The 25,105-nt window shown below is 45.6% G+C and overlaps 1 protein-coding gene across 3 annotated transcripts in view; it reads right to left on the reverse strand.

Annotated features, from left to right (window-relative positions):
- Positions 1-25,105, reverse strand: part of DIPK1A (divergent protein kinase domain 1A) — a 210,992-nt gene that overhangs the window by 130,869 nt on the left and 55,018 nt on the right. Inside the window, exon 2 of one of the 3 annotated variants that reach the window (XM_075321037.1) lies at positions 19,862-19,984. The exons of the other annotated variants lie outside the window; for them this stretch is intronic. The gene's annotated coding sequence lies outside the window, so the exon portion shown is untranslated. The remainder of the gene's footprint in view (positions 1-19,861; positions 19,985-25,105) is intronic. 3 annotated transcript variants of the gene reach the window in all.

Here is a 25,105-nt window from a genome sequence, read left to right on the forward strand (position 1 = left end):
AGTCTGATATGCTGTGATAGAGCATTCCAGAGTATGGGGGAGGCACGGGAGAAATCTTGTACGCGATTGTGGGAAGAGGAGATAAGAGGAGTAGAGAAGGAGATCTTGTGAGGATCTGAGGTTGCGTGCGGGTAGGTACCGGGAGACTAGGTCACAGATGTAAGGAGGAGACAGGTTGTGGATGGCTTTGTATGTCATGGTTAATGTTTTGAATTGGAGTCGTTGGGCAATGGGAAGCCAGTGAAGGGATTGGCAGAGTGGCGAGGCTGGGGAGTAGCGAGGGGAGAGGTGGATTAAGCGGGCCACAGAGTTTAGGATAGATTGGAGGGGTGCAAGAGTGTTGGAAGGGAGGCCAGAGAGCAGGAGGTTGCAGTAGTCGAGGCGGGAGATGATGAGGGCATGCACTAATGTTTTTGCTGATTCTTGGCTAAGGAAAGCACGGATCCGGGAGATATTTTTGAGTTGTAGTCTGCATGAGATGAAGAGGGCTTGGATGTGTGGCTTAAAGGATAGAGCAGAGTCGAGGGTTACTCCAAGGCAACGAGCTTGTGAGACTGGGGAGAGTGAGCAGCCATCAAGTTTGATGGAAAGGCTTTCTTCTGGATGATCCAATGTTGTCCTATGACTGATGATAAATATAATCCCCCTGTGTGTAATCAAGTCTCCGTATAAATGCACCTGCTCTGTGATAGTTTCAGTGTTCTGATTAAAGCACAGAGAGCATCATGAAGACCAAGGAACACAACAGGCAGGTCCGTGATATGTGGCGCCGTGCCGCCCCAGGGATCTTGTTCCACTTCAGGATGGTGTGGCCTCCAGTGAGTGAGGCTGGCCCCAGGGGCTCGGGTGTGTAGAATAACAGGTCCCAGAATAATTCAGTCTCAGTCTAGAAAGTCTTTCAACTTGTTTGTTTTTACTCACTTCTGCTGTTATGGTGAGGTAACCCGGGCGATTCTGTGACAAACCAGGTTAGAACCAGGAGCTCCTTCAGGCTGGTCTGAGGGTAACCATTAACTCACCTACCTAGCACTCTCTTGTTCGGATAACCCCTGACATGAAGTACCGTGGGGTCTATCCAGGGAGTCGCAACTGCCTTTTCTCTCTTTTTGGACCGTTTGCTGGCAGCGTGGACCAGGTGAGATGGCTTCAAGCTTTATCCCCTTATGGGTCCCTGCGTTGCTGCTGAGGCTCGGACTCTGTGTGGTTGGTGAGATACTTGTAGTTCCCCTCACCGGCAGGTTTAGCAGATCAAAAAATTGAAGTCTACTCAAGGGACCTGTACCCCGTACGTGCCTAGTCACCGGCAGTCCCCGTACTCGACTGACTCTCTCAGCGTCTTTCTGACTGACTGGTAACCGTTCTTTTCGCCCTAACGGCTACTCCACGTGCAGTGTCTGACTAGTGGCCACGCGCGTCTCCCCTAGCAACTCCCACGCTCACCACTACCAGACTGGCTTGCTCCACTACTTTCCTGACAACCTCTGCACTTTAGCTTCCAGCCCCTTGGCTACACCCATTGATCAGAATTGAAGACCCTCCGGAGACTACACAAGGGTCCCATCTAATGGTGTGGCAGACCTAGTTGCTATGTGTATGTGTGTACACACCTCTTTCCGGCCTTTAGAACTACCTGGAAGCACTGTCCCAGCATGGGTGCAGTACTCAGTGGTTCCTGACCAGGTCAGGGGCGCCACAGATACTGTTGTGGAGAAGTTTAAAGCCGGATTTGGTTGCAAAAAGATTTTCAAAACTTTAAACATCCCAAGAAGCACTGTGCAAGCGATCATATTGAAATTGAAGGAGTATCATACCACTGCAAATGTACCAAGACCCGGCCATCACTTAAAATTTTCATGTCAAACAAGGAAAAGACTGATCAGAGATGCAGCAAAGAGGCCCATGATCACTCTGGATGAACTGCAGAGATCTGCAGCTGAGGTGAGAGAGTCTGTCCATAGGACAACAATCAATCGTACACTGCACAAATCTGGCCTTTATGGAAGAGTGGCAAGGAGAAAGCCATTTCTCAAAGATATCCATATAAAGTATCATTTAAAGTTTGCCACAAGCCACCTGGGAGACACACCAAACATGTGGAAGAAGGTGATCTGGTCAGATGAAACCAAAATCAAACTTTTTGGGCACAATGCCAAACGATATGCAACACAGCTCATCACCCTGAACACACCATCCCCACTATCAAACATGGTGGCGGCAGCATCATGATTTGGGCCTGCTTTGCATCAGCAGGGACAGGGAAGATGGTTAAAATCGATGGGAAGATGGATGGAGCCAAATACAGGACCATTCCTGAAGAAAACCTGTTGGAGTCTGCAAAAGACCAGAGACTGGGACGGAGATTTGTCTTCCAACAAGAGAATGATCCCAAACATAAAGCAAAATCTACAATGGAATGGTTCACAAATAAACTTATCCAGGTGTTAAGCTGGGTTTACACTAAGCGACAGCGACAAAGACGTCGCTGTTACGTCACCATCTGTGACGTAGCAGCGACCTTGTAAGTCGCTGTTATGATCGCTGCTTAGCTGTCAAACACAGCAGCCGAAGCAGCGATCATAACAACACGCGTCGCTGTGCTGCAACATGTGCAGAGAGAAGGGAGCCGCGCACACTGAGCGCTGGCTTCCTGCTCTCCTAGCTACAGTTCACATCGGGTTAATTACCCGATGTGTACTGCAGCCACATGTGCAGAGAGCAGGGAGCCGCACACACTGCTTAGCGCTGTCTCCCTGCACTCCTAGCTACAGTACACATCGGGTTAATTACCCGATGTGTACTGCAGCCACATGTGCAGAGAGCTGGGAGCCGGCGCTGGCAGCGTGAGAGCGGCGGAGGCTGGTAACGAAGGTAAATATCGGGTAACCACCTTGGTTACCCGATGTTTACCTTGGTTACAGCTTACCGCAGGCTGTCAGATGCCGGCTCCTGCTCCCTGCACATTCAGGATTGTTGCTCTCTCGCTGTCACACACAGCGATGTGTGCTTATCAGCGGGAGAGCAACAATAAAAAAACGAACCAGGGCTGTGTGTAACGAGCAGCGATCTCACAGCAGGGGCCAGATCGCTGCTCAGTGTCACACACAGCGAGATCGCTAATGAGGTCACTGCTGCGTCACAAAAAACGTGACTCAGCAGCGATCTCGCTGTGTGTGAAGCACCCCTTAGAATGGCCAAGTCACAGTCCAGACCTGAATCCAATTGAGAATCTGTGGAAAGGTTTGAAAACTGCTGTTCACAAAAGCTCTCCATCCAACCTCACTCAGCTCCAGCTGTTTGCAAAGAAAGAATGGGCAAGAATTTCAGTCTCTCGATGTGCAAAATTGATAGACACATACCCCAAACGACTTGCAGCTGTAATCGCAGCAAAAGGTGGTGCTACAAAGTATTAACTTAAAGGGGAGAAATAATAATGCACGCCCCAATTTTCAGTTTTACTTTTTACAAAAATTTAAAATGAGCAATAAATATTGTTCATCTTCACAATTGTGTCCCACTTGTTGTTACTTCATAGTGAATGTTAGAAATCTGAACCTTTGGTATTGAGCGTACTACAGAAATTATAGCTTTCATGGTATCGGATTTAAAAAAAAAAAGTTAAATAAAAGGAGTAATTAACCATTGAAAGGGGTGGTCCCCTTTCAGAATCAATGATTAGCTGCAGCATTGTCAAAAAGGACGGCAGCACTGCAGACAAAAAAAAAACCAACAAAACCGTAAACTGGGTAGCAGCAGAGAGCCATTTGTCATGCTAGATACGGGGGAGTACCAAGCAAACGGCAAAAGGGAAGGGAATAGGAACCTTCTGTCCAGGAAAGAGGTGGTGGTGGGGGGGGGGGGAGATGTGACACCCCCGCCCGGACCAAGCTGACCGTTGGTCCATAGGGTCCCTCACCCCCCTAGGTAGGTTCCTCACCTATGCGCCAGGCTGTCCCTGATCTGGGCCCTAGGTATGGAGCGAGTGGGAAGAGCTCTTCATCAACCCCACTAAACAAAACACGAGGACACACAGGGGAAAATGAATGAACTACTTATCTACAGATAACTCACGTAGAAGTTCAGCAAAGTTTCAACAACTATACCTCAGATGAGTACAAGCCGCCTGCTTGCAACCAGAGAACTAGAATGAACTGAATAATATCACCATCACAAGTCTAGGGAGGATGGAAGTATTTAAGCACAAGGTGAATACTAATAATCATCAGCTGGATGGAAGGAGAGCTTTTCTGGGTCCTAAAGGGGAAAGAAATCAAAACCCAGCAGGAAAGCTACCTTGCACAATGAATACTAACAGTAAGAACAATAAAAAGTGAGGGAGTATTTTGTGCAGCCAAATCCTGTGACCTTCTATTGCCAGAAACCATGTGACTGTCACCAGTGACAAAATTGCTGGACTTGGGGAAGGTAACTAAAGCTCAATTTGTTTGTTCCTTTCTTTCTTTGTTACCACAGCTTAATAATAGTTTTCTAAAAGTGACTAACCCTTTTCAATGCTCAAATATGACTTCCGCCCCCTCAATCTGGGTTACAATTTGGGCAGGTCTGTGCTGATCCACTTGTAATAAACAGGAGACTGGAAAAGCTGGAAAAAAATAACTCATCTACACGCACCTCCACTTGCTCCATGTTACGCTGTTCTGGCGCTGATACAGGCTTCTCATTATTAAACTTCGTGGGTGGAACATAAATTTGTGTGCATATGACATAAACGTCTGATAAAAGTGACATAATCCCCAATGTGTATTCAACACAGGCAATAATGGGAGGAGAAAAAAAAAGGAAGGGTACATAAGCATAGGTCATTGTTTACTGAGGTCTATAGAAGGTAAAATTGCAGTCCATTGTTTTTTTTCCCCAACACAAGTTGATTACTCCTAGGAAATATAAGGCTTTATGTTCAGTGAAGGAGGTCATCATTTCAGTCACCAGATGTTCCTGCATGATGACATTTTCCTGGACTGAATTTCTCCAGAAGATGGAAAGATATGTGCTCCTATCACAGATTATGATGATTATTGCACAGCTCCTGTCAGAGTTGTAATGTAGGAGATGATAGTTCAGCCTCTCTATATGCTTATTATAATACTAGAAGGTGGCCCGATTCTACGCATCGGGTATTCTAGAATTTACGTATTGTGTAGTTAATGTATGATTTTTGTTATATATATATATATATATATATATATATATATATATATATATATATATATATATATATATATATATATATATATATATATATATATATATATATATATATATGACGGAGGAGGGGAAGGAGGGATCTCTCTCATTCTCTCCTCCGTAGCCGGCTATTGCGATTCTCGCCCTGCACGCACGGTACACCGGAGTACCGCGAGTGCAATGCGATTTTTCTCTCGCCCCATTCACTTGAATGGGTGCGAGAGAAAAGAGTCTCGCATAACACCCGCAGCATGCTGCGAGTGTTTTCTCGGTCCAATTAGAGCTAAGAGAATAATCGCTCATGTGTGCTGGGACACAGGCTAGAATTGGTCCGAGGGGAATGCGATGTTTTATCACACTCCACTCGCAACGATTTTCTCGCCGTGTGGCTTAGGCCTTACTGCTCGACACAGCGCAGCATCTCTGGCAGACTCTCTCCTTCACTGCAGACCACCACAAGCAGGAGCAATGCTGGGCTGTGAAGAGTGGTGAAACACCGCCCACAGCCCAGACACTCAGGAAAACTGGGGCCGGCCTCAGTGATGTCGGGTCAACTGGAAGTTGACGTGGCATCACCAGATCTCAGAGGTCATGGAGCCCGGGGTCACTTCATGGGGATGAGCGGACCGCAATAGCGCCACTCAGAGGCAGACTGTACTACACAAGGTATTTGACAAAAGCCTTCCCTATGAGTTTTACCTTCCCATGTAATGCTGTACTGACGCCTCATGGAATTGACTGAGCATTGGAGAAATAAAATGCAGAATGCTATCTGGGAATGAAAATGGCGACAGAAGAAAGAGGTGCAGAACTTTAAAGTACACTATGTATAAGAGTAAATGCACAATATATAAAAGTTGAAAGTCCACCATGCATGGGCGTACCCAGGATCAAAACTAGGGGGAGGAGGCAAGCCATGGTCGTTCAGGTTGTAAAATATTAGAACGGAAAAGGTGAATGAAACAAACATTTTAAGAGAATTAAATGTAATTATAGCAGTGCTATATTACTTATTACAATTATTTGCTTGCAAATACATTTAGATTTTTATTCTGATTACATGTCTTATACTAATATAATTTTTCTTGGGATTGAAGAAAACTTGTTCAAAACTTTTGTTTCAATCCAGTCCAGATTTTCCTTGCAGAATTTCCGATGGACACTCATCAAGCACAACCCAGTCAGTCTGTCCTCTCCCATTGTACTTCTGAGCCAGGTCTTTACCCTTCGAAGGGTACTAAGATCGTTCAACAGTAGCTGTCTTTCATATACATCTTATATACAGCCCCCCATAGGGCTCCCATATCATTTACAGCCCCTCCATAGGGCTCACATGATAGGAGCCCTATGGGGGGCTGTATCTCATATAAGGCAACCACCATAGGGCGCCCATATTCAGCCCCCCCATCATATACAACAGCTCCCCAGACCCCCAGACTGTCTGATTTAATATTTACATTTTTTTTTTTTTTTAACTGAGGCAGCAGCTCAGCCTCCCAGCAGTCTCCCCAGCTTGTGACTGTGCCGGCCGCTCTGCACTGCAGGACTCGACACAACGGGGCGCAGAGTGATGATGTCAATGTCATCACTCCAGTCCAGTCCCCGCTGTGCTGATTTGCAGTGCAGAGCGGCCGGCAGGCACTGAGGATGGGATTTTACAGCTCCTACTAGGAGCAGCTGCGGGAGCAGCGTTCAGCCTGCCCTGCGGTATTAGTGGGTGGCGGGTGACGATGCACCATACCGCCCTGTCCACTCCTCACCACCCGCGCTGCCTGACGCACCCGCTACCTGACAGAGACAGGTCATAATAGGTGCGTGCCCCTGCTTCTGGGGGGGGGGGGGGAGTAGAGTATTCCAAGTGGATGGCTAAGAGCATATTTTATACTTCTTTGGGGAAAAGTGATTATAGAATGAATAGATACAGTAGGACACGGATATTGGCACTATTATTTACAAGGAGATCATCAAACAATGGTAAATGCAACTAGACAGTAGCGACGTTTGCCTATGATTTTTATTGAACAATATACAGGTACAAAATGATACATAAAGAAAAGAACAGGAAATAATAAAGTCATGTTAAATCTGCACAAATTGAAAAGCATAGTTCATCAAACATTAACGCACTTCCAAACCAGTCCGGTCTGTTCTTCAGAATTATACCATCGTATCTGGTGTTACTATCAAGTAAATACCGAATACTGTCATGGAGGCTTTATTTGTTCTTTATTACAAGATAAAAAACTAAACTTTGGGACAATGGGTATCATAAAAGTTGGTGCTTAATATTACGTGCATTCGCACAAATGCAATCTGGTCATAGGATACAAGTAGACGATCAGTTATACAAGTGCAGATGGTCTTTATTCCAGACCTAATTATAAACTGTACAGCCCATATGCTCTGTGCCTCACTGCAATGCTATGCAGCGTAAGATATATAGAACATGATATTTCTTTATTACTCTGCATCTACAGAGCCTGCCACATAAATATATACACAATCATATGATAGAGGCATTATGTAACAAATCGTGTACATACCAAGTCTCGCAACAGACAGCGAGTCAGACTCTGATCTGCAAGAGGTGACACTTCCGAAGCCCCCGCGATCGTCACTCACATACAATGGGAGCAGATGACAGAGGCGCACGTGCTCCATATGAAAGGAGCATATCTTCTATACATTACACGTACGAGACTGATAGGAAACAGATGCTGAGCAGGGACGGTATTTTACATCCATTACTCAATGAGAAAATATCACTTCTTGAAAATGAAACGTTACCCCGATTTACAAAGCCCACCAGAGACATCCCCATCTACTTGCCCTTCTATATTTACATAGTCACTTAGGTTGAAAAAAGACCTACGGTAGGTCCATCTAGTTCAACCTTCCTCCACCATTAAATACATTTTTGACATCACCTTTGTAATTATAATTACCTGATTGTTTCGAAGAAAAGTATCTCTTTGCACCTGAGCAAATTTATAAATAGCCAGTCCAAAAAGGAGCAACACTAGAATGGTCTACATTACCAGCCATTGTTTTCCTCCCATTACAAAGCCAAGCAAGCTTCCCATCCACAACACAGCCACACAGTAAAGCTAACTTCCCATCCACAACACAGCCACACAGTAAAGCTAACTTCCCATCCACAACACAGCCACACAGTAAAGCTAACTTCCCATCCACAACACAGCCACACAGTAAAGCTAACTTCCCACCCACAACACAGCCACACAGTAAAGCTAACTTCCCACCCACAACACAGCCACACAGTAAAGCTAACTTCCCACCCACAACACAGCCACACAGTAAAGCTAACTTCCCATCCACAACACAGCCACACAGTAAAGCTAACGTCCCATCCACAACACAGCCACACAGTAAAGCTAACTTCCCACCCACAACACAGCCACACAGTAAAGCTAACTTCCCACCCACAACACAGCCACACAGTAAAGCTAACTTCCCATCCACAACACAGCCACACAGTAAAGCTAACGTCCCATCCACAACACAGCCACACAGTAAAACTAACTTCCCATCCACAACACAGCCACACAGTAAAAGGGCTCTCAAAGCAGAGCTGCCCTATTAGGCTGAGTTGAAGAGGACATCTATTACTTGGACAACCCCTACCTCATTCCCCTTGCTCACCCCCGTAAAAATAAATAAGCCTATACTCTCCTCCAAGGCGACTGCAGTTCCAGCGATGTCTGAAGTCGTGTAACCACAGCCCGTGTGACATTATCACATGCGAACCCACCAAACCAATCAGTGCCAGCTTCCTTCGCCCCACCTTCAGGCATTTGAGCAGGATGCGAGCGCAGCGCTGACTTACTGCTCAAACGTCTGATGGTGGGGAGACAGACGTCAGGTGCTGATCAGTCGTGGGGCTCACGTGTCACAACGTCATGTGAACCCCAGGAATGCTACTTTAGACATCACTGGAGCCACGGCCGCACCAGAGGCCGGAAGTATAGACTTATTTATTTTTACAGGAATGAGTAGGGGATGTCCAAGTAGTGGACAACCCCTTTAACATGTCCTGTAATCATCTGTTAGAACAGATCCACTGGCAAAAAGTTCTGTAATCTCAATAAGTGATCTCAGCCGGATCTGTTTTTTGATTTTTATTTTTTTTACATTGGAGTCTTTGGAGAATGGATCCATTAACTGATTTCTATTCAGTCATCGGTTATTCTTGCATTTGTAATGGATCCATTTTTTTTTCTCACTCGATCTGTTTCAAATGGAAGATAAATAGCAATCCGTTACCGGATCTGTCCTCCACAGACTCCCATGTGAAAAAAACTGATCTGGCAGAAATAATTTAGGCAACGGATCTCTGCAGGATCCATTCAAATGGATGAGTAGGTCATGTGAACTCAGCCTAACATTGCCCCTATTACTGAGTCAGCATGAAACAGAGACCCCAACCAGCAAAACTGCTGCTCAACAAAGCCGACCTGAAACGATTATTATCGTGGCATAAGGCTATGTACCCACGTGGTGTTTTTTTATGCATTTTTCCTTGCTTTTTTAATCAATAAAAGCAGGGGAAAAAGCATCTCAGCAAAGTCTATGAGAATCCTGAATTGCTGCACCCATGTTACTTTTTTCTTGCAGATTTCGTTGCTGAGAAATAAAGCAGCATGTCAATTGTTTCTGCGTTTTTTTATGCATTTCTATAATCCCTTGAAATGCTTTATCAGTACAGGGGATTATAGCGCAGCACTTCGCCTCACATACCATGCGTGCATACAGCATGGTGTGTGAGGCTCTCCGTAGCTCAGTAACCCGGGGTTATCATGGTGACGACCCAGGGTTACCTTGGCAGCGATCGGGTCCCTGTGATCGCATTACAGGGACCCGATCACCAGGGAGAGGTAAGCGATATCCCTTCCTTCCTCCTGAATGCTGCGATTACATTGATCTCAACACTCAGTGGGTTAAACTGCCGGGAGTGGCGCAAGCACTGCTCCAGGCAATGAGAGCCAAGTCCCGGCTGTAACATAAGCCGGAGACCCGAACGCCCACGGTTGCCATGACTAAACAGAAAAAAAAAAAAGCAGCAAAAGACGCATATGAAAAAACGTGCAGAAAGTAATGCTAGCAATTGATGTAGTAAAACAGACGAGAGAAGGGGGGAGGGGAATCCAGCCTTGATCACCTTGGACGCGGAGAAAGCCTTTGACAATGTGAGGTGGTCATGGCTGGAACAGGTGTTAGATCACCTGGGCTTACACGGAGCTTTTAGGAATTTTGTGAGGGTCCTTTATGCAAATCCTCAGGCAAGAGTGAGTACCCCGGGATTTCTGTCAAAAACATTTCCTTTGATGAAGGGAACCAGGCAAGGATGCCCGATGTCACCACTATTGTTTAACTTGGCTATTGAACCAATGGCTAGACGTTTGAATGAGGGGGGGTGGTTTGAAGGGATCAAGGTAGGGAGGAAGTCATTGCACTCAGCCTTATTTGCTGATGATATAATCCTGTTCATGAGCAAACCTAAAACACAATTGAATAGAGTCATAGAACAAATTGAGGAGTTTGGGAGGTTAGCAAGGTTTAGACTTAACAAAAACAAATGTGAAATTCTCTTCTTGGACGGAAAGAGAGCGGAGGGGGAGAAGGGTGCATTATGTGACATTCCAATAGCTAGAAATACAATTAAATACTTGGGAGTACAGGTTGGGAGGGATACGAAGACCATATATTCATTAAATTATTCCCCTTTGATCGAGAAAATTGAACGTGAACTGCAAGGTTGGGCAAATTTGCCGTTGACTCTTCTGGGAAGAAATCATCTAATAAAAATGATGAGCTTTTCCAAGCTTCTCTATCCAATGCAGACAATCCCATTGCTTCTTAAACACTCGGATGTGAACAGCTTGACAAAAGCGTTCTCACGTTTTTTGTGGAAGGGATATAGGCCGAGGATTAGTGCCAAAAAGCTAATGTTATCAACGGAAAATGGAGGGATCAGACTACCTAACATCAGGGGGTACAATTTGGCCTGTATCTTAAGACATGTAGTCGATTGGATTAGACGAACAAGTAGGTATTCTGACTGGGATATAGAGGCTGAATTTTGTAAACCTTGGGACCTGAGGTCAATCCTACATACCTCCATTCCAAATTTGCCACCCAACATTAAACACTCACTGATTTGTAGAGACACAGTGATGACTTGGAAGGCGGTTAGGAAAAAGTTCGGGTTAGCCTGGAACATCTCCAAATTCCTTAATATATGGGCTTGTCCTGACTTTCCACAGGGAAGGGAAAATTATCTCTTTAAAGAATGGAGGGAAAAAGGGATTGGAACTCTAAAAAACCTGATGCATGATACAGAACGGAGATGGATGACGTGTGAGGAGTTGAGGGCAAAGTATGACTTGCGCCCATTCCAGACTCTCCAGTTTGAACAGGTGAAACAAGGGATAATGAAGAAATTACACAACATAAATAACGAATATGAGGCAAATCAGATGGATGTGATCATATTAAGGGACATCCATGCCACAAATATATCAAGTCTTTATGGAAATATGAGAGAAGTGTTAGTCCCTAACATATCAGGAAGAATGTTGGAAGGGTGGGCAAAGCAGTTGGGAGATCAAGAAGTGGAGGAGAAGATTTTGAATGGTTGGATGGTGATGAGAAAGAAGATTGTGAATGAGAACTTAAGAGATACCCAATTCAGGATCATACATAGAGCTATCTATGGATTTAATATACTGAATGCAAGACATCCAGATAAGATGATGAGTTGTCCAAATTGTGGTACGGAAAAAACAGATCTATATCATGGGATATGGCAGTGCGAAAGGATTGAAAGATTTTGGAAAGAAGTCCAAGGGGTAGTGAGGAAAATCTGGAATAGAAATGTAGAGTTAGATCCAATGGTCTGGTTATTTCACTATCAGCATCGAGAGGAGGGAGAGAAAGGGGGAGACAAGTTACCGAATCTTTTCCATGATATAGCAATGATAAGTAAAAGGGCTATTCTTCAGAAGTGGCTGGTGAAGGAAACACCAACAAAAGAAGAACTTGTTAATCAATTGAAAAAAACGCTCATGTTGGAGAAGGTGATGATGAAGAGGTGTAAGGAAAGGATGACAGCAAAATTTTTCAGTAAATGGAGAAAGTTCATAAGCGTTATATGTTCTAGAGAAGAAACAATACAAATAATGTCCACATTTGTGTCTACGGAATGGTGCATGAAGGAAGACCTGTCAGGGTCCCTGTGCGAGCTGAAAGTATAGTTGGCCAAATTCTGGGTTGTGTCGCATGGAGAGGGGAGGGGGGGGTGGGAGGGATAGTGTTTATAAGTAATGTTTGTAATAAGTTATCAAGGAATGCTGAAGGGGGGTAGCGGAGACTGAACAATGGAAATATACACTAACGAAGAAGGGGAAGGAGCAAATTTGATGACCGTGACAAATATTTGATCGATAAATTGTAGAGACTATGTTATTTGATATTTTGATTTGTTGACCCTTATTTTCTTCATTCTGTACCCTATTTTACCATTACAAGAAAAGAAATAAAAAATTTGGTTAAAAAAAAAAAAAAAACACGTGCAAACGCAATAAAAAATAAAAGGGCTTTTTTTTCTACTGCGCTTTTCCTAACAAAACATGCTTTTTTTTTTTTCCAATTTAAAGTTTTTTTGAGTTTATAATAAGAATACAATAAGAGAATATACATCCATGCTCTAACAAATGATTTAGATCGAAGGTCTAAGCGACACAACACAGTCGTAGACCTCCAGGCAGAATGTAAATGATTAATATAGTACATGGGTATTCAGTTTAAACCATGAGAAAAAGAAAGAAATAATAAAATAGAAAAGAGAAGTAAAGAAGAGCAGCAGTTACGATATGCAGAGAAAGAGGGATAAGTCAGAAAAAAGAAGAAGAGATAAAGGAAGAAATATTGCGTCAGCCGGGTCTGATACATTGTCCGTTGGAAAAACATGCTTTTTTTATGTGCAGAAAAGAAGAACACAAAAAAGCAAGGTGGGCACATAGCCTAAACCATCAAGTTCCCAGAACAGAGTCTGTGTTAGGGTGGAAACACATCTATGCGAGTAAAATCGGTCCGACTGGGCTGAAAAAAACTCGGCTGATTTTAGTTCACGTTAGGTGCGAGTGCAGCGCAAGTGCGATGCTATTTCTGAATAAATTAATGATTCTACTAGTGTGTGTAATGCGTGTGTAATGCGTGTGTAATGCGTATTTTTTACTATGTCATCTGCCATTCAGCGCTGCTACATGGCCGCTGACAGCAGACACAGACAGCCATGTAGCAGAGCTGAATGGCAGATGAGAGCAGACACAGACAGAGCCGCACAATCAGAATGAAATCGGGTGAACTTCACCCGACTTCATTGTCATGCTGCGGCTCTGTCTGTGCCGCGTCCTGATTAGCGGTCACCAGTGAAGGGCTCACCGGTGACCACTAATCCCCCGAGTGACTGAAGTTAGCAGCCCTCTCTCATACTCACCGATCCCCGACGCAGCACGGCATTCACACTGTTCCAGCGGCTTTTACTATTTTGAAAAAGCCGGCCGCTCATTAAACAATCTCGCATTCCCTGCTTTCCCCGCCCACAGGCGCCTATGATTGGTTGCAGTGAGACACGCCCCCACGCTGAGTGACAGGTGTCTCACTGCACCCAATCACAGCAGCCGGTGGGCGGGTCTATACTGTGCAGTGAAATAAATAAATAAATAATTTAAAAAAATGGCGTGCGGTCCTCCCCAATTTTAATACCAGCCAGATAAAGCCATACGGCTGAAGGCTGGTATTCTCAGGATGGGGAGCTCCACGTTATGGGGAGCCCCCCAGCCTAACAATATCAGTCAGCAGCCGCCCAGAATTGCCGCATACATTATATGCGACAGTTCTGGGACTGTACCCGGCTCTTCCCGATTTGCCCTGGTGCGTTGGCAAATCGGGGTAATAAGGAGTTAATGGCAGCCCATAGCTGCCACTAAATCCTAGATTAATCATGTCAGGCGTCTATGAGACACCCTCCATGATTAATCTGTAAGTTACAGTAAATAAACACACACACCTGAAAAAATCCTTTATTAGAAATAAAAAACACAAACACATTCCCTCATTACCAATTTAATAAGCCCCAAAAAGCCCTCCTTATCCGGCGTAATCCACGGACCTCCAGCGTCGCTTCCAGCATGAAGGTGACAGGAGCTGCAGAAGACACCGCCGCTCCGGTCACCTCCAAGCAGCAACTGAGGTGAGTAGCGCGATCAGCTGAGCTGTCACTGAGGTTAATCGCGGCCACCGCTGGATCCTCCAACAGTGATAGCTCAGCCGATCGCGCTACTCACCTCAGTTGCTGCTTGGAGGTGACCGGAGCGGCGGTGTCTGCTGCAGCTCCTGTCACCTTCATGCTGGAAGCGACGCTGGAGGTCCGTGGATTACGCCGGATATGGAGGGCTTTTTGGGGCTTATTAAATTGGTAATGAGGGAATGTGTTTGCGCCGCGCCGGAGATCGGGGAACAGTGAGTATGAGAGAGGAGAGGAAAATGACCGACAGACTGTGAGAGAGGGACAGAGATAGTGACGGACCGACAGAGAGAGAATAGAGACCGAGAGGGAGAGACTGACTGACAGAGAATAGTAATTGACAGACATTGGGAGACATCGCTTGTTTCCAGTGTTTTAGGAAACATGCGAGAAATGTATTTAGAAAATCGGATGTCACTAGGATGGTGTGAGTGCCGTCCCGTGACATCCAATTTTTTACACGCTCCCATAGACTTGCATTGGAGAAACTCGCAGTAGAAACTCGCAAAAAAGCAGCATGCTGCGATTTTTTTCTCAGTCCGATTTGGACTGAGAAAAAAATCGCAGATGAGAGCTGAATCATTCACTAACATGTGTCCGATTCCAATGCGAGATTTTCTCGCATTGCTCTACTGCGAGAAACTCGCAAGTGAGAAGCAGCCCTTAGGCATTTTAGTGCGCATTCTGGAGTCGGCCTGTCCTTCACTTCGGCTGGTTTCATATAGCAGACATTCAAAGCACCAGTACAGTCCTCGATGTCCAGACAGACTATGGGTCTCAACAGCCTCAAAGTGGGGACACTGGAGACCCATAACCAGTGGCGTTACTTAAAGCTCATGAGCCCAAATGCAAAAGCTCAATGAGGCCCTCAATTAGTAAAAATCTTTAATAGCATTAGTGTGCCTCCCCTGTGTTAGCAGCCGAGCTGCTCGGATCCGGACCCGCAGTGACTCAAGGGGCGTCCGGATCTAGGGGTCGTGCGGCCACTCAAATGAAGTGGGGGGGTGGTATTTACAGGGGATTGTATTTGGAGTTTGTGACGCCACGAATGGTGTGTGGTAATGTGGAGTACCACCGCTGCAGCTGGGAGTACCCAGGGGCGATGGAGTGGGGCAGCCGTATGTTAGAACCCTCCACGGGTAGGGGGAATGCCCCGGGACTCAGTGATGGTGTTCGGGGAGTGCCGTGGGGAGTGAAGGGGGTCACTTGCGTACTCACTCAGTCCATAAAGCTGACACCGACAACCGGATAAACCAAAGTTCTGGACACCGCTGCCACTGAGGGGAGCTAGTTTGCGTCCCGTCCCCGATGGTGCTGCTTGGTGATCTGTGACCTTCCTCCTGGCACTAAGTTCTCTCTTCTCTTGGTCCCGGTAGTATAAAACTAGTCGGGTCCCGCTCCCCAGTGTGGCCAACTGTGGGAGCTTGCTCTCAGGGTTCACGCTTGGGATTTTCTGGACCGTTTTTGTGGAAAGTCCTATCCCCCTCGTTGCGCTAGTACCCAGATTTTGGAGCGGGTGGAGAGTGGATCTTGAAAACTCCGTTCTCATCGGGTAAATTGTCAGGTTGCCTGAAGCTACTCCCTGACCTACGGTCCACGTACCCAGTCGCGGCTTGGTCCCAGCCCGGTGATGGTACAACGCCGCCGGCTGTCCTCCTTAACAGTTCCGTACCCCTTGTCACGATCCCCTGCGACCGGGGGTCCAGCTCCTACTAGGCCCAGACCATCGTCTGCTACCTAGTCGGTTCCAAGGAGTCCAGCTCCTGACCTCCTCTCTCCTTCACTTACTACACTTCACTGACCTACTCCTGACCTTCCCTTAACCAACACCCCAAGTGGGCGACCCTATTCCACTCAGGCCGTCCACTGGTGTGTCTGGTGGGTGTGGTGCAGAGTGTACCTAGGATTTTATTAGCTATTGTCAGTAACACCATGCAGTTAGGGACCCTAAACCAAGGAGGAGGTGGATATTGCACAGAAGGGCAGAGTGTACAATACCCTGTGACGACCTGATAGTCCAGGGGCGTCACATTAGTCTTTTTCTATAGGCCACAGGGACAATTGGGGCCCCTTAGGCTCCAGGGCCTGAGTGCGACTGCAACCCCTGCACCTATTGTAGTTACGTCCCTGTTCACGGCATATTGTGATTACTGGTGTCCTGCAGAGCGACCAGGCAGACTTCACATGTCCAATTTCGTAGCAGTCATCTCCAAAAGAAGAACAACTTATTAACCGAAAAAGGTAAAACCTTTTTCAAGTGACAGATCCTCTTTATGAAAACAAGCTTTTTTTTTTTTTTGTTAAGGGGAACAAGAAGTATATTAATACAAGCCCTTTTTTGTTTTATTCATTAGGATGTATGAAATGTTTTTGCGACATGCCTCTGGGACTAGAGAAGCTTTTAAATTCCAGGCACGGGAAGGTGAACTTTGTAAATATAATGCTTGGAAATTAAATGTTGAATTGAAAATCACAAGTAGAAAGAAGAAATCTTTCCATAGTTCCGTATATGATAATATTAGAGCACTAGAGATATTTACATTTCCTGGCCAATTTCCAGGGTCTCAAATGACACACATCCCCATGAAATGAGGGTAAAGAAAAAATATGGATTAACCATTTGCACTTAAAGGGAACCTGTCAGGAGATCTGGTGACTATAAGCTGCGGCCACCACCAGTGGGCTCTTATATACAGCATTCCAACATGCTGTATACAAGAGGCCAGGCCGCTGTGTAGAACATAAAAATCACTTTATAATACTTACCTAAACGGTCGGTACGGTGCAGATGGGTCAGATGGGTGTCTCCGTTCTCCGGGTGTAGTGCCTTCTCTTTCTGCCCACTTTGTCCTCCTTCTTCTGAAGCTTGGGTGCATGACATCATCAACAAAAGCCGGCATTAAGGTTCCACACATGAGCACTACAATACTTTGATCTGCCCTGCTAAGTGCGCCTGCGCAGGACCCCAGTGTTGGCCTGTGTGGATGACGTAGGACGCGTCATGCACACAGGCTTCAGAAGAAGGACGACAAAGACGGCCGAAAGAGGAGGCGCCGCACCCAGAGAGCGGACACACCCATCTGACCCTTCTGCTCTTATAAAGTGATTTTTATGCTCTACAGAGCGACCTGGGCTCTTATATACAGCATGTTAGAATGCTGTATATAAGAGCCCACTGGTGGTGGTCGCAGCTTATAGGCCCCAAATCTGGTGACAGGTTCCCTTTAAATTATACGTCTCTAAATGGGCTCTCACACTGTGACTCCGGGACCTTGTATTGCAGTTTTTGGTAACCTTCCTTAGTGACTGTTTGGACTCATTGTTATTATTTTATATTTTTGGCTAGTTTAGCCTTTGTTATATACCATTTGGTGACAGTCTCAGGATACCCAGTAACAACTTGATGCAATACAAGCACATTTTTAGCATAGATGGAGTATATACTTGATTTTGTATAAGAATACCCAGATAGGGGGCAGTATTGTTGTGTTTACCCTCAATATGCTTGTCTATGCAATTCATATGTCCCATGTTGGAGGCAATGTTTAGTGTTTATGTCTGATTTTAAATGATTTTAAAATTGTGAGTGTTTTGCCACCCTTTATAAATAAATAAATATTGTATTTTTTGCACACATCAAGGTCTATTCCATATTAATTATTTATTATTCATAAGTCTGGTGCCTCTTTGTGCCATATTGTGTGTGTTCTAAATAGGCCCCATAATCAATGTAGATGGAAGTCATCAGAATGCGCCAATTTGAGGGGGACGGCAAAACAACTGTATGGAGGTCTCCAAATTATTCCCCAACAAATAATGTTGGGGAGAGAAAGAGCGATCGTTTTCAATCTGTATGTATTAAACATCCTTTTTCTTGTAGGGAGATTAACTTTTACACTACAAAAATATGCTTTCTTGTTAGTCATTTTTTCAACTTTTGGGGACATTTTTTTTTCTTCCTTATTGTGGATGAAAATTATTTTTTCTAATTGGGTCTCATTAAAATTTTTGTACACTTTGCCTTCTACAGCCTCTGTGTTTCATTGTCTCAACTACCGATTGCAGATTGGGTGAACTGAGAATCTGTCAGTGAGCTCATTCTGATGGTCCAATAGCGTTTCTAAGGCTAAGTTCACACAGGGCATCTTTTGCTGCGTTTTTGGTATGTTTTTGAGGTCCCAAAGATGCACCAAAATGCAAGCATTTCCTTCTTTCGATTTTGCTGTCCATACTGGGAATCTTTTGTTGGCTGTATCTTGGCTACATTTTTCAAGATGCAGCATGTCAATTCTTTTTGCTTTTTTTTGAGCCCTCAAGTCAATAGATTTGACTTAAAAAACGCATTGGGCAAAACTATGTAAACATGCATTGCGGTTTTGATGCATTTTTTCCCGCGGTGCATTTTTGGTGCACTTTAAGATGCACTCATGATGCACTGACAAAAAAGATGCCGCATGCGAGCATAGCCTAACAGGGCTACTGGAGACGTCCTTGCAACGCGGTCCGAGTACAGACTGGCCATTGGATTCTCGGCCTGAGCAAGAAAGCTTTGTATATTTCTATGAGGCTGTAACGCTCGGATCGGCCTCTGTTTTGCAGGTGTTGCACAAATGACTACAGAAGCCCCAAATCTTATCCAATTTTTTAGCTCCTTTCAGCTGATTTATGACCACATAACAGTTGCATAGTCAGTAAAATATGGAGCCGATGTAAGCCAAACTATGCGCTATTTTTAATGACTCAGTAATGTAAGTAATGCAGCCTCCAGCCAAAATGACTTAAGAAAAATTCTCATGATAGATCTCTTCTTGAGACTAGAACGTAGGACAACCCTTTCGACTCCACATTTCCCCCAGGTAAAATAAACAACCGTGGTTCCATCGGCACTGGGTCTCACATGACGATATGGCGTCACGCGAGCCCTGCATCCAATCAGCGCTGTCTTCCTTTTCCCCGCCTTCGGACAAACCAGTTAATCAACAGGAAGTGAACGTTGCAGCCGCTAGATTGCTCCTTTGTCCTAAGGTAGAGAAACAGAAGCCGGCGCGGATTGGATGCAGGGCTCGCGTGATGTCATATCATCATGTGAGACCCAGCGCCGATGGAACCACGCCGGCCATGGAGATGGGTACTTTTTTTTAACATGTTTTTTGACACATAAAACTCAGTGGTGTACCCGCCAAATAAATTGCCATGTATTGGATTTGAAACCCGCACCGCAGGTCAGTTTACGCTCAGCAAAACAAACAAACAGCGGCCATGAAAATGTTATAAGTCTCATCCACATTGCTGGAAATGTAAGACAAATATATGCAGTGTAAAAAAACTCACCAAAATCCCATGGTGGGCACAGAGCCTTAGGTTTGCCATATTTTGTAATGCCGAGACAAGCAAATCTTCCCATTTCTTCTAGATAATCTGGCGTGTTCAGCCTATCACTGGAATGGGGCTGATCTGCAATAATCGAAACATTCTATGGATGGGTGCGGTACTGGGTTTTTTTGTTTAAGGAAGCAACCATGTTTTTCTAGTCCTTAAAAAATGCCTTTAGCAAACTGTAAGGCGGATGTATATAATGAATCAATCAGCAAGTGATGGCAAGTCCTAACAATAAACCATCAATTAGAAGAGGGAGTTTAAAGTCTAATTTCCATCTGAGTGCATAGGAAAGGATTGCGAATATTCTCACCCTGAAAGAAGACGTCTACTTTATACATTCCCAGAACATTAGGGAATAAATGGACATCGGAGGCCAGGTAACCAGTCCGTAAGATTACAGAGATTAAAAATAAGTTAATTTCTGATCATCCACCCCTGTTCCAGTACAGTGCCTCTGCCACTACCCTTGACTTTGGTGACAGACTGCAGCAGTGATGTCACAAATACAGCACTTCTGACCACTGCAGCCAATCATTGGATGTGGCTATTTCATGCAGACTACTCAGGCATCACTAGATTGGATTAAGCAGTCACATGGTGTAGTTGTTGGCACCGCAGCCTGTCAGCAGACCGGGTAAAGCAACAGAGACGGCAAGTATCCCGGAGTTTGTCATTTTTCACCCTTATGGACTAACCATTTAACTCCCAGGTACTACAGTAAATTCCAAATTGAAAGCATTTTCCCAAAAAACAAACAAAAAACCTCCTCTCTCAACTCCCCCACACACATACATACTCAACCAAGATTGCAGAGTAAAGCTGTACTAAACACGGTTGATGGTGGCTTTTCCTAAATATAGCACATCACAGTGGCTCAGTGGTTAACACTTGCTTTGGGGTCCTGGGTTCAAATCCCACCAAGAACAACATCTGCCAGGAGTTTGTATGTTCTCCCCATATTTGCATGAGTTTCCTTCAGGTTCTCCTGTTTCCTCCCACACTCCAAAGACATATTGATGTCATGATTAGAGATCAGTGAACCCGAGGTTTGGTGTTCGGATTAAGGCTGGTTTAACATCAGCGTTTTCCTGCCGCAATCGCAGATCCAGCACAAGGACAGTACAGTACATTAAAGTTCACTGGCAAGCTCCGGGCACATGCGGTTGTGGCGCCCTGGACAAGCCAGGGGTCACAGGAACTACACCAACACACCCCACACCCCGGTCAGGCACACCTAAGTCAAACAAAATCCTTGTTGCCTCCCTCCAGGGGCTGATGTTCACACCAGGGGGTGGGCCAGGCGGTTGGTCCCACCCACCAAGGAGTGCACAGTCCTGGAGGTGGGAAAAGGAAAGAGTTGAGTTTGAGAGTTTGAAGTGGAAGGAGGGAAGTGGTAGAGGAGCAGACAGAAAGTGGTCCGGGTGTGTGGCCCGGACGGAACAGCAAGGTTGGCAGACGGTGGTGACCGTCTGCAGGAGAGGCCTATTGGAGCTAGCCGTAAGGACCGTGGACGGGCGGTGGCCCGGCGGTACCGGACCGGTACGCAAAGAGAAGCCAACACCATCCGGCAGGGGCTTACGGACCCCGACAAGGCTAGGAGTCGCTGTGCAATTTGTCAAATCCGTTAGCGAAGGGAACCTCCTGGGTTTCCCAGCAGCCAAGTCCCGATAGAAGGCAACAGTCCAACCGTTAGAGGGAAACACAGTCACCGCCAAGGCTAAAGTTCCCAGGGCCAGAGCCTGCAGGCAAAAGGGGCTCCTTCAGCACATATCCAAGCTGGTGAGCGGGTTACCGGTGGGAACCCATTGGAACCGCACACACTACACAGGTGCAGGGAAAGGCAGTCACCATCAACCTGCCGGGAGGAGAAACACCGCAGCCGTCTGTGGGACCCGTCCATCCAGCCGTTTGTTTTACCGGAGACTCTGTGTTACTGGCTGCTTGAGTACCACCGTGTCGTGTGGCACAGCGCTGCCCCCGCGACCCTGCACCTCACCAGGCCCCGTAACCCGCCTGCCATCCATCCCTACCCCATCACCGGGCCCCGGGACAACCAACCCCCTACCCACGGAGGAGAGAACCAACATCCAAGCTGCTCCCTGTCATCGCTCCCGGGATCCCCGTCCAGAGCAGCGGTGGTGTCACCAATCTCACCACAACCGGGGGTGGCGTCACGGACAATATCAAATCCCCACAATCAATTCCCCCTTTTCACTCAAGGGCGAGGAACGCCGCTCGAGTTCCCGGGACCCGGCCCACCGCTCGAGCCACCACCGAGCAGCAGCAGCCGGACCCGAGCAGTGGGAGAGCGCAGCGACCCCTCCTCTGCCCGCGACACGGTCATGTGACCGGAGCATGTGACAGCATGTGACCGGGGCTTGCCGCACTGTCTGTGAACTGTATTTTACTGTATTGCCCTTATGCTGGATCCGGCAGTGCGGCAGAATACCGCTGATTGTGTTTGTGCCCTAATTAAAGACTTTTAGAAACACACCAAAGTTTGGATCCAGAGTTCGGGTGCTTTACATAGGAACACCGCTTGCGAGAGGCTCGATGCTAGGCTCAGTGGGAGCAGCTTGTGGTCTTTGAACAGTTCACACTAGGGTAACAACAGCGTGATCGGATGTAATGTGCACCAATAAAAAGGGAGAAAAAAAAAAAAAACATACACAGTCTACCCGCCCCCAGAAGTGATCTGTTTATGACTGGCTGCATGTGGGCAGAGACATAAAATTCCCAATTAGTGACTTACATTGGGTTTCAGGTCAAGTCCGGGTTCAAAACTGATCTCAATTTAAAGTTTGGCTGCACTCGCTGAACCGAACTTCCATGGTTCCGCTCATCTCTAGTCATGGTTCCTCCCAGCGGTGTGTCTGGATGAAGCGAGTCCCAGTTCAGCAATCCCATCTTGGGCAGGGGCGTGTTGAACTTTCAGTACGGTGATGGACAGTTCAACCATCCAATCTTGGGCAAGGGTGTGCTGAGCTATCAGTATGGAGATGAACAGTAAAGCCGTCCAATCGGAGGCTGGGGCGTGCATGGCGTCTTCCATGTGTCTCCTGTTCGGAGTGATTACCTGATTATTTAACTGGCTCCTTGCCTCCAATTAATGCCACTTGTAGCTTATTCTCGCTGGTGTGTGTGCCTTTGGTTCCTGTGCTCAGCATTTAATCTACTCTTATTCGACCTTAGACCTTTCTTCTGACGATCAATTTGCCTAGCCCCTTTTGTCTTTATCTGCTACCTTCCTGGAATTCTGACCTTGGATCATGACCTGACTTCACCTTTTGTGTTACTCCTTTGTTTATTACGATCCCTATTGGTATCTGCCCCCGAACCTCCAGACTACCCAGCCTTATGGCTAGCCTGTGAGTAGTGACTAGTGTCACACTTGATATGGAATTTAGATTGTGTGTCCCAACATGAACAGTGATGGTAATGTCTGAAGAGCTGCAGAATGATTAGGTTATATAAGTAAAACATACATAATAATCAGCGTACAAGTAAAATATATCTTTGTACCGTGTTAGCCAGTAGAGATAAAAAAAATTTGTTTAAAAGAACTGAGAGTCCTCAGTGGTTGATACCTTTTAATGGCTAACTGAAAAGATGGTAATAATTGCAAGCTTTCGAGACTACTCAGGTCTCTTCATCAGGCATGGTATAACACAAAATCTGAAGATTCTTCAGATTTTGTGTTATACCATGCCTGATGAAGAGACCTGAGTAGTCTCGAAAGCTTGCAATTATTACCATCTTTTCAGTTAGCCATTAAAAGGTATCAACCACTGAGGACTCTCAGTTCTTTTAAACAAAATTTTTTTATAATAATCACCGTAAATATTTACCATAATATTAATACAATTAAAAGTTATTAATATAAAAATTATTTGCATAATATTACCATAAATAATAAATATATACCATAAATCTAATATATAAAGCTGAGTGTGTGTGTGTGTGTGTGTGTGTGTGTGTGTGTGTGTGTGTGTGTGTGTGTGTGTGTGTGTGTGTGTGTGTGTGTCCGGGATTGGCATCTACACCATCGCAGCTACAGCCACAAAATTTTGCACACTCACCCGTCTGGACCCCGAGAGCATCATAGGCTATGTGGTGAGGCAAAATTTTAACCCCGCGCGTTCCAATTTACCAATCAATTTTGCCCCTATCTACATAATGGGGAAAAAGTGAAACGACAAGTGTATCCGCACCGTCGCATTTACAATCACGAAATTTTGCACAGACACCTCATGTGACCCAGGGAACGTCGTAGAGTATGTTTTGACAGGAAAATTTAACCCCACGCTTTACAGTTACTCTCCAATAAACATGCCTCCATTAAAGTAAATGGAGCCTGGAACTACAGGTTATTAGTAGGAGCTGTGATTGGTTGCTATAGGAATAAAAGACATTCATAGTATAAGAAGCTTATATGTGAGGTAATAAGATGTCGGTGGGGAGACGGATAGAGAGAGACAGACGGGGGAAAGGGACAGACGGGGGAAAGGGACAGACGGGGGAAAGGGACAGACGGGGGAAAGAGACAGACGGGGGAAAGAGACAGACGGGGGAAAGAGACAGACGGGGGAAAGAGACAGACGGGGGAAAGAGACAGACGGGGGAAAGAGACAGACGGGGGAAAGAGACAGACGGGGGAAAGAGACAGACGGGGGAAAGAGACAGACGGGGGAAAGAGACAGACGGGGGAAAGAGACAGACGGGGGAAAGAGACAGATGGGGGAAAGAGACAGATGGGGGAAAGAGACAGACTGAGCACTTTACTTGGCCAATTTAGTTAAATCTGTGTGGAATATCTGTGGTGTTGAAATATATGTTGTGAAACGCTTCTATTAGCTTAGTTTTTGCCTTTTAATAATTACATTTCTATCTATTTGTTTTGTGGTTTTTGTGTGCAGAATACATTTTTGTTAATACATTCTATTTTGTTAACAACAGTTATTAACCAGGGCGAAGCCAGGTAGTACAGCTAGTAATAATATAAAATAATTGGACATTGACATTACTCTTCCCCAACATCATCCGTCAAGGCCCAAACACAATAGCTGGTCAGCCATTCCTGCCAAAAATCAATTGATTCAGCCAACTGGTCATGTTGATAGTCTCGCTTTACATTCTCACAAATGTATTTTTGGTCTGAATGCTGTCCGTTGAATTAGAAAAAAGACGGGATTCGGA

This window comes from Anomaloglossus baeobatrachus, chromosome 8 (genome assembly GCF_048569485.1).
Source record: "Anomaloglossus baeobatrachus isolate aAnoBae1 chromosome 8, aAnoBae1.hap1, whole genome shotgun sequence".
NCBI lineage: Eukaryota > Metazoa > Chordata > Amphibia > Anura > Aromobatidae > Anomaloglossus > Anomaloglossus baeobatrachus.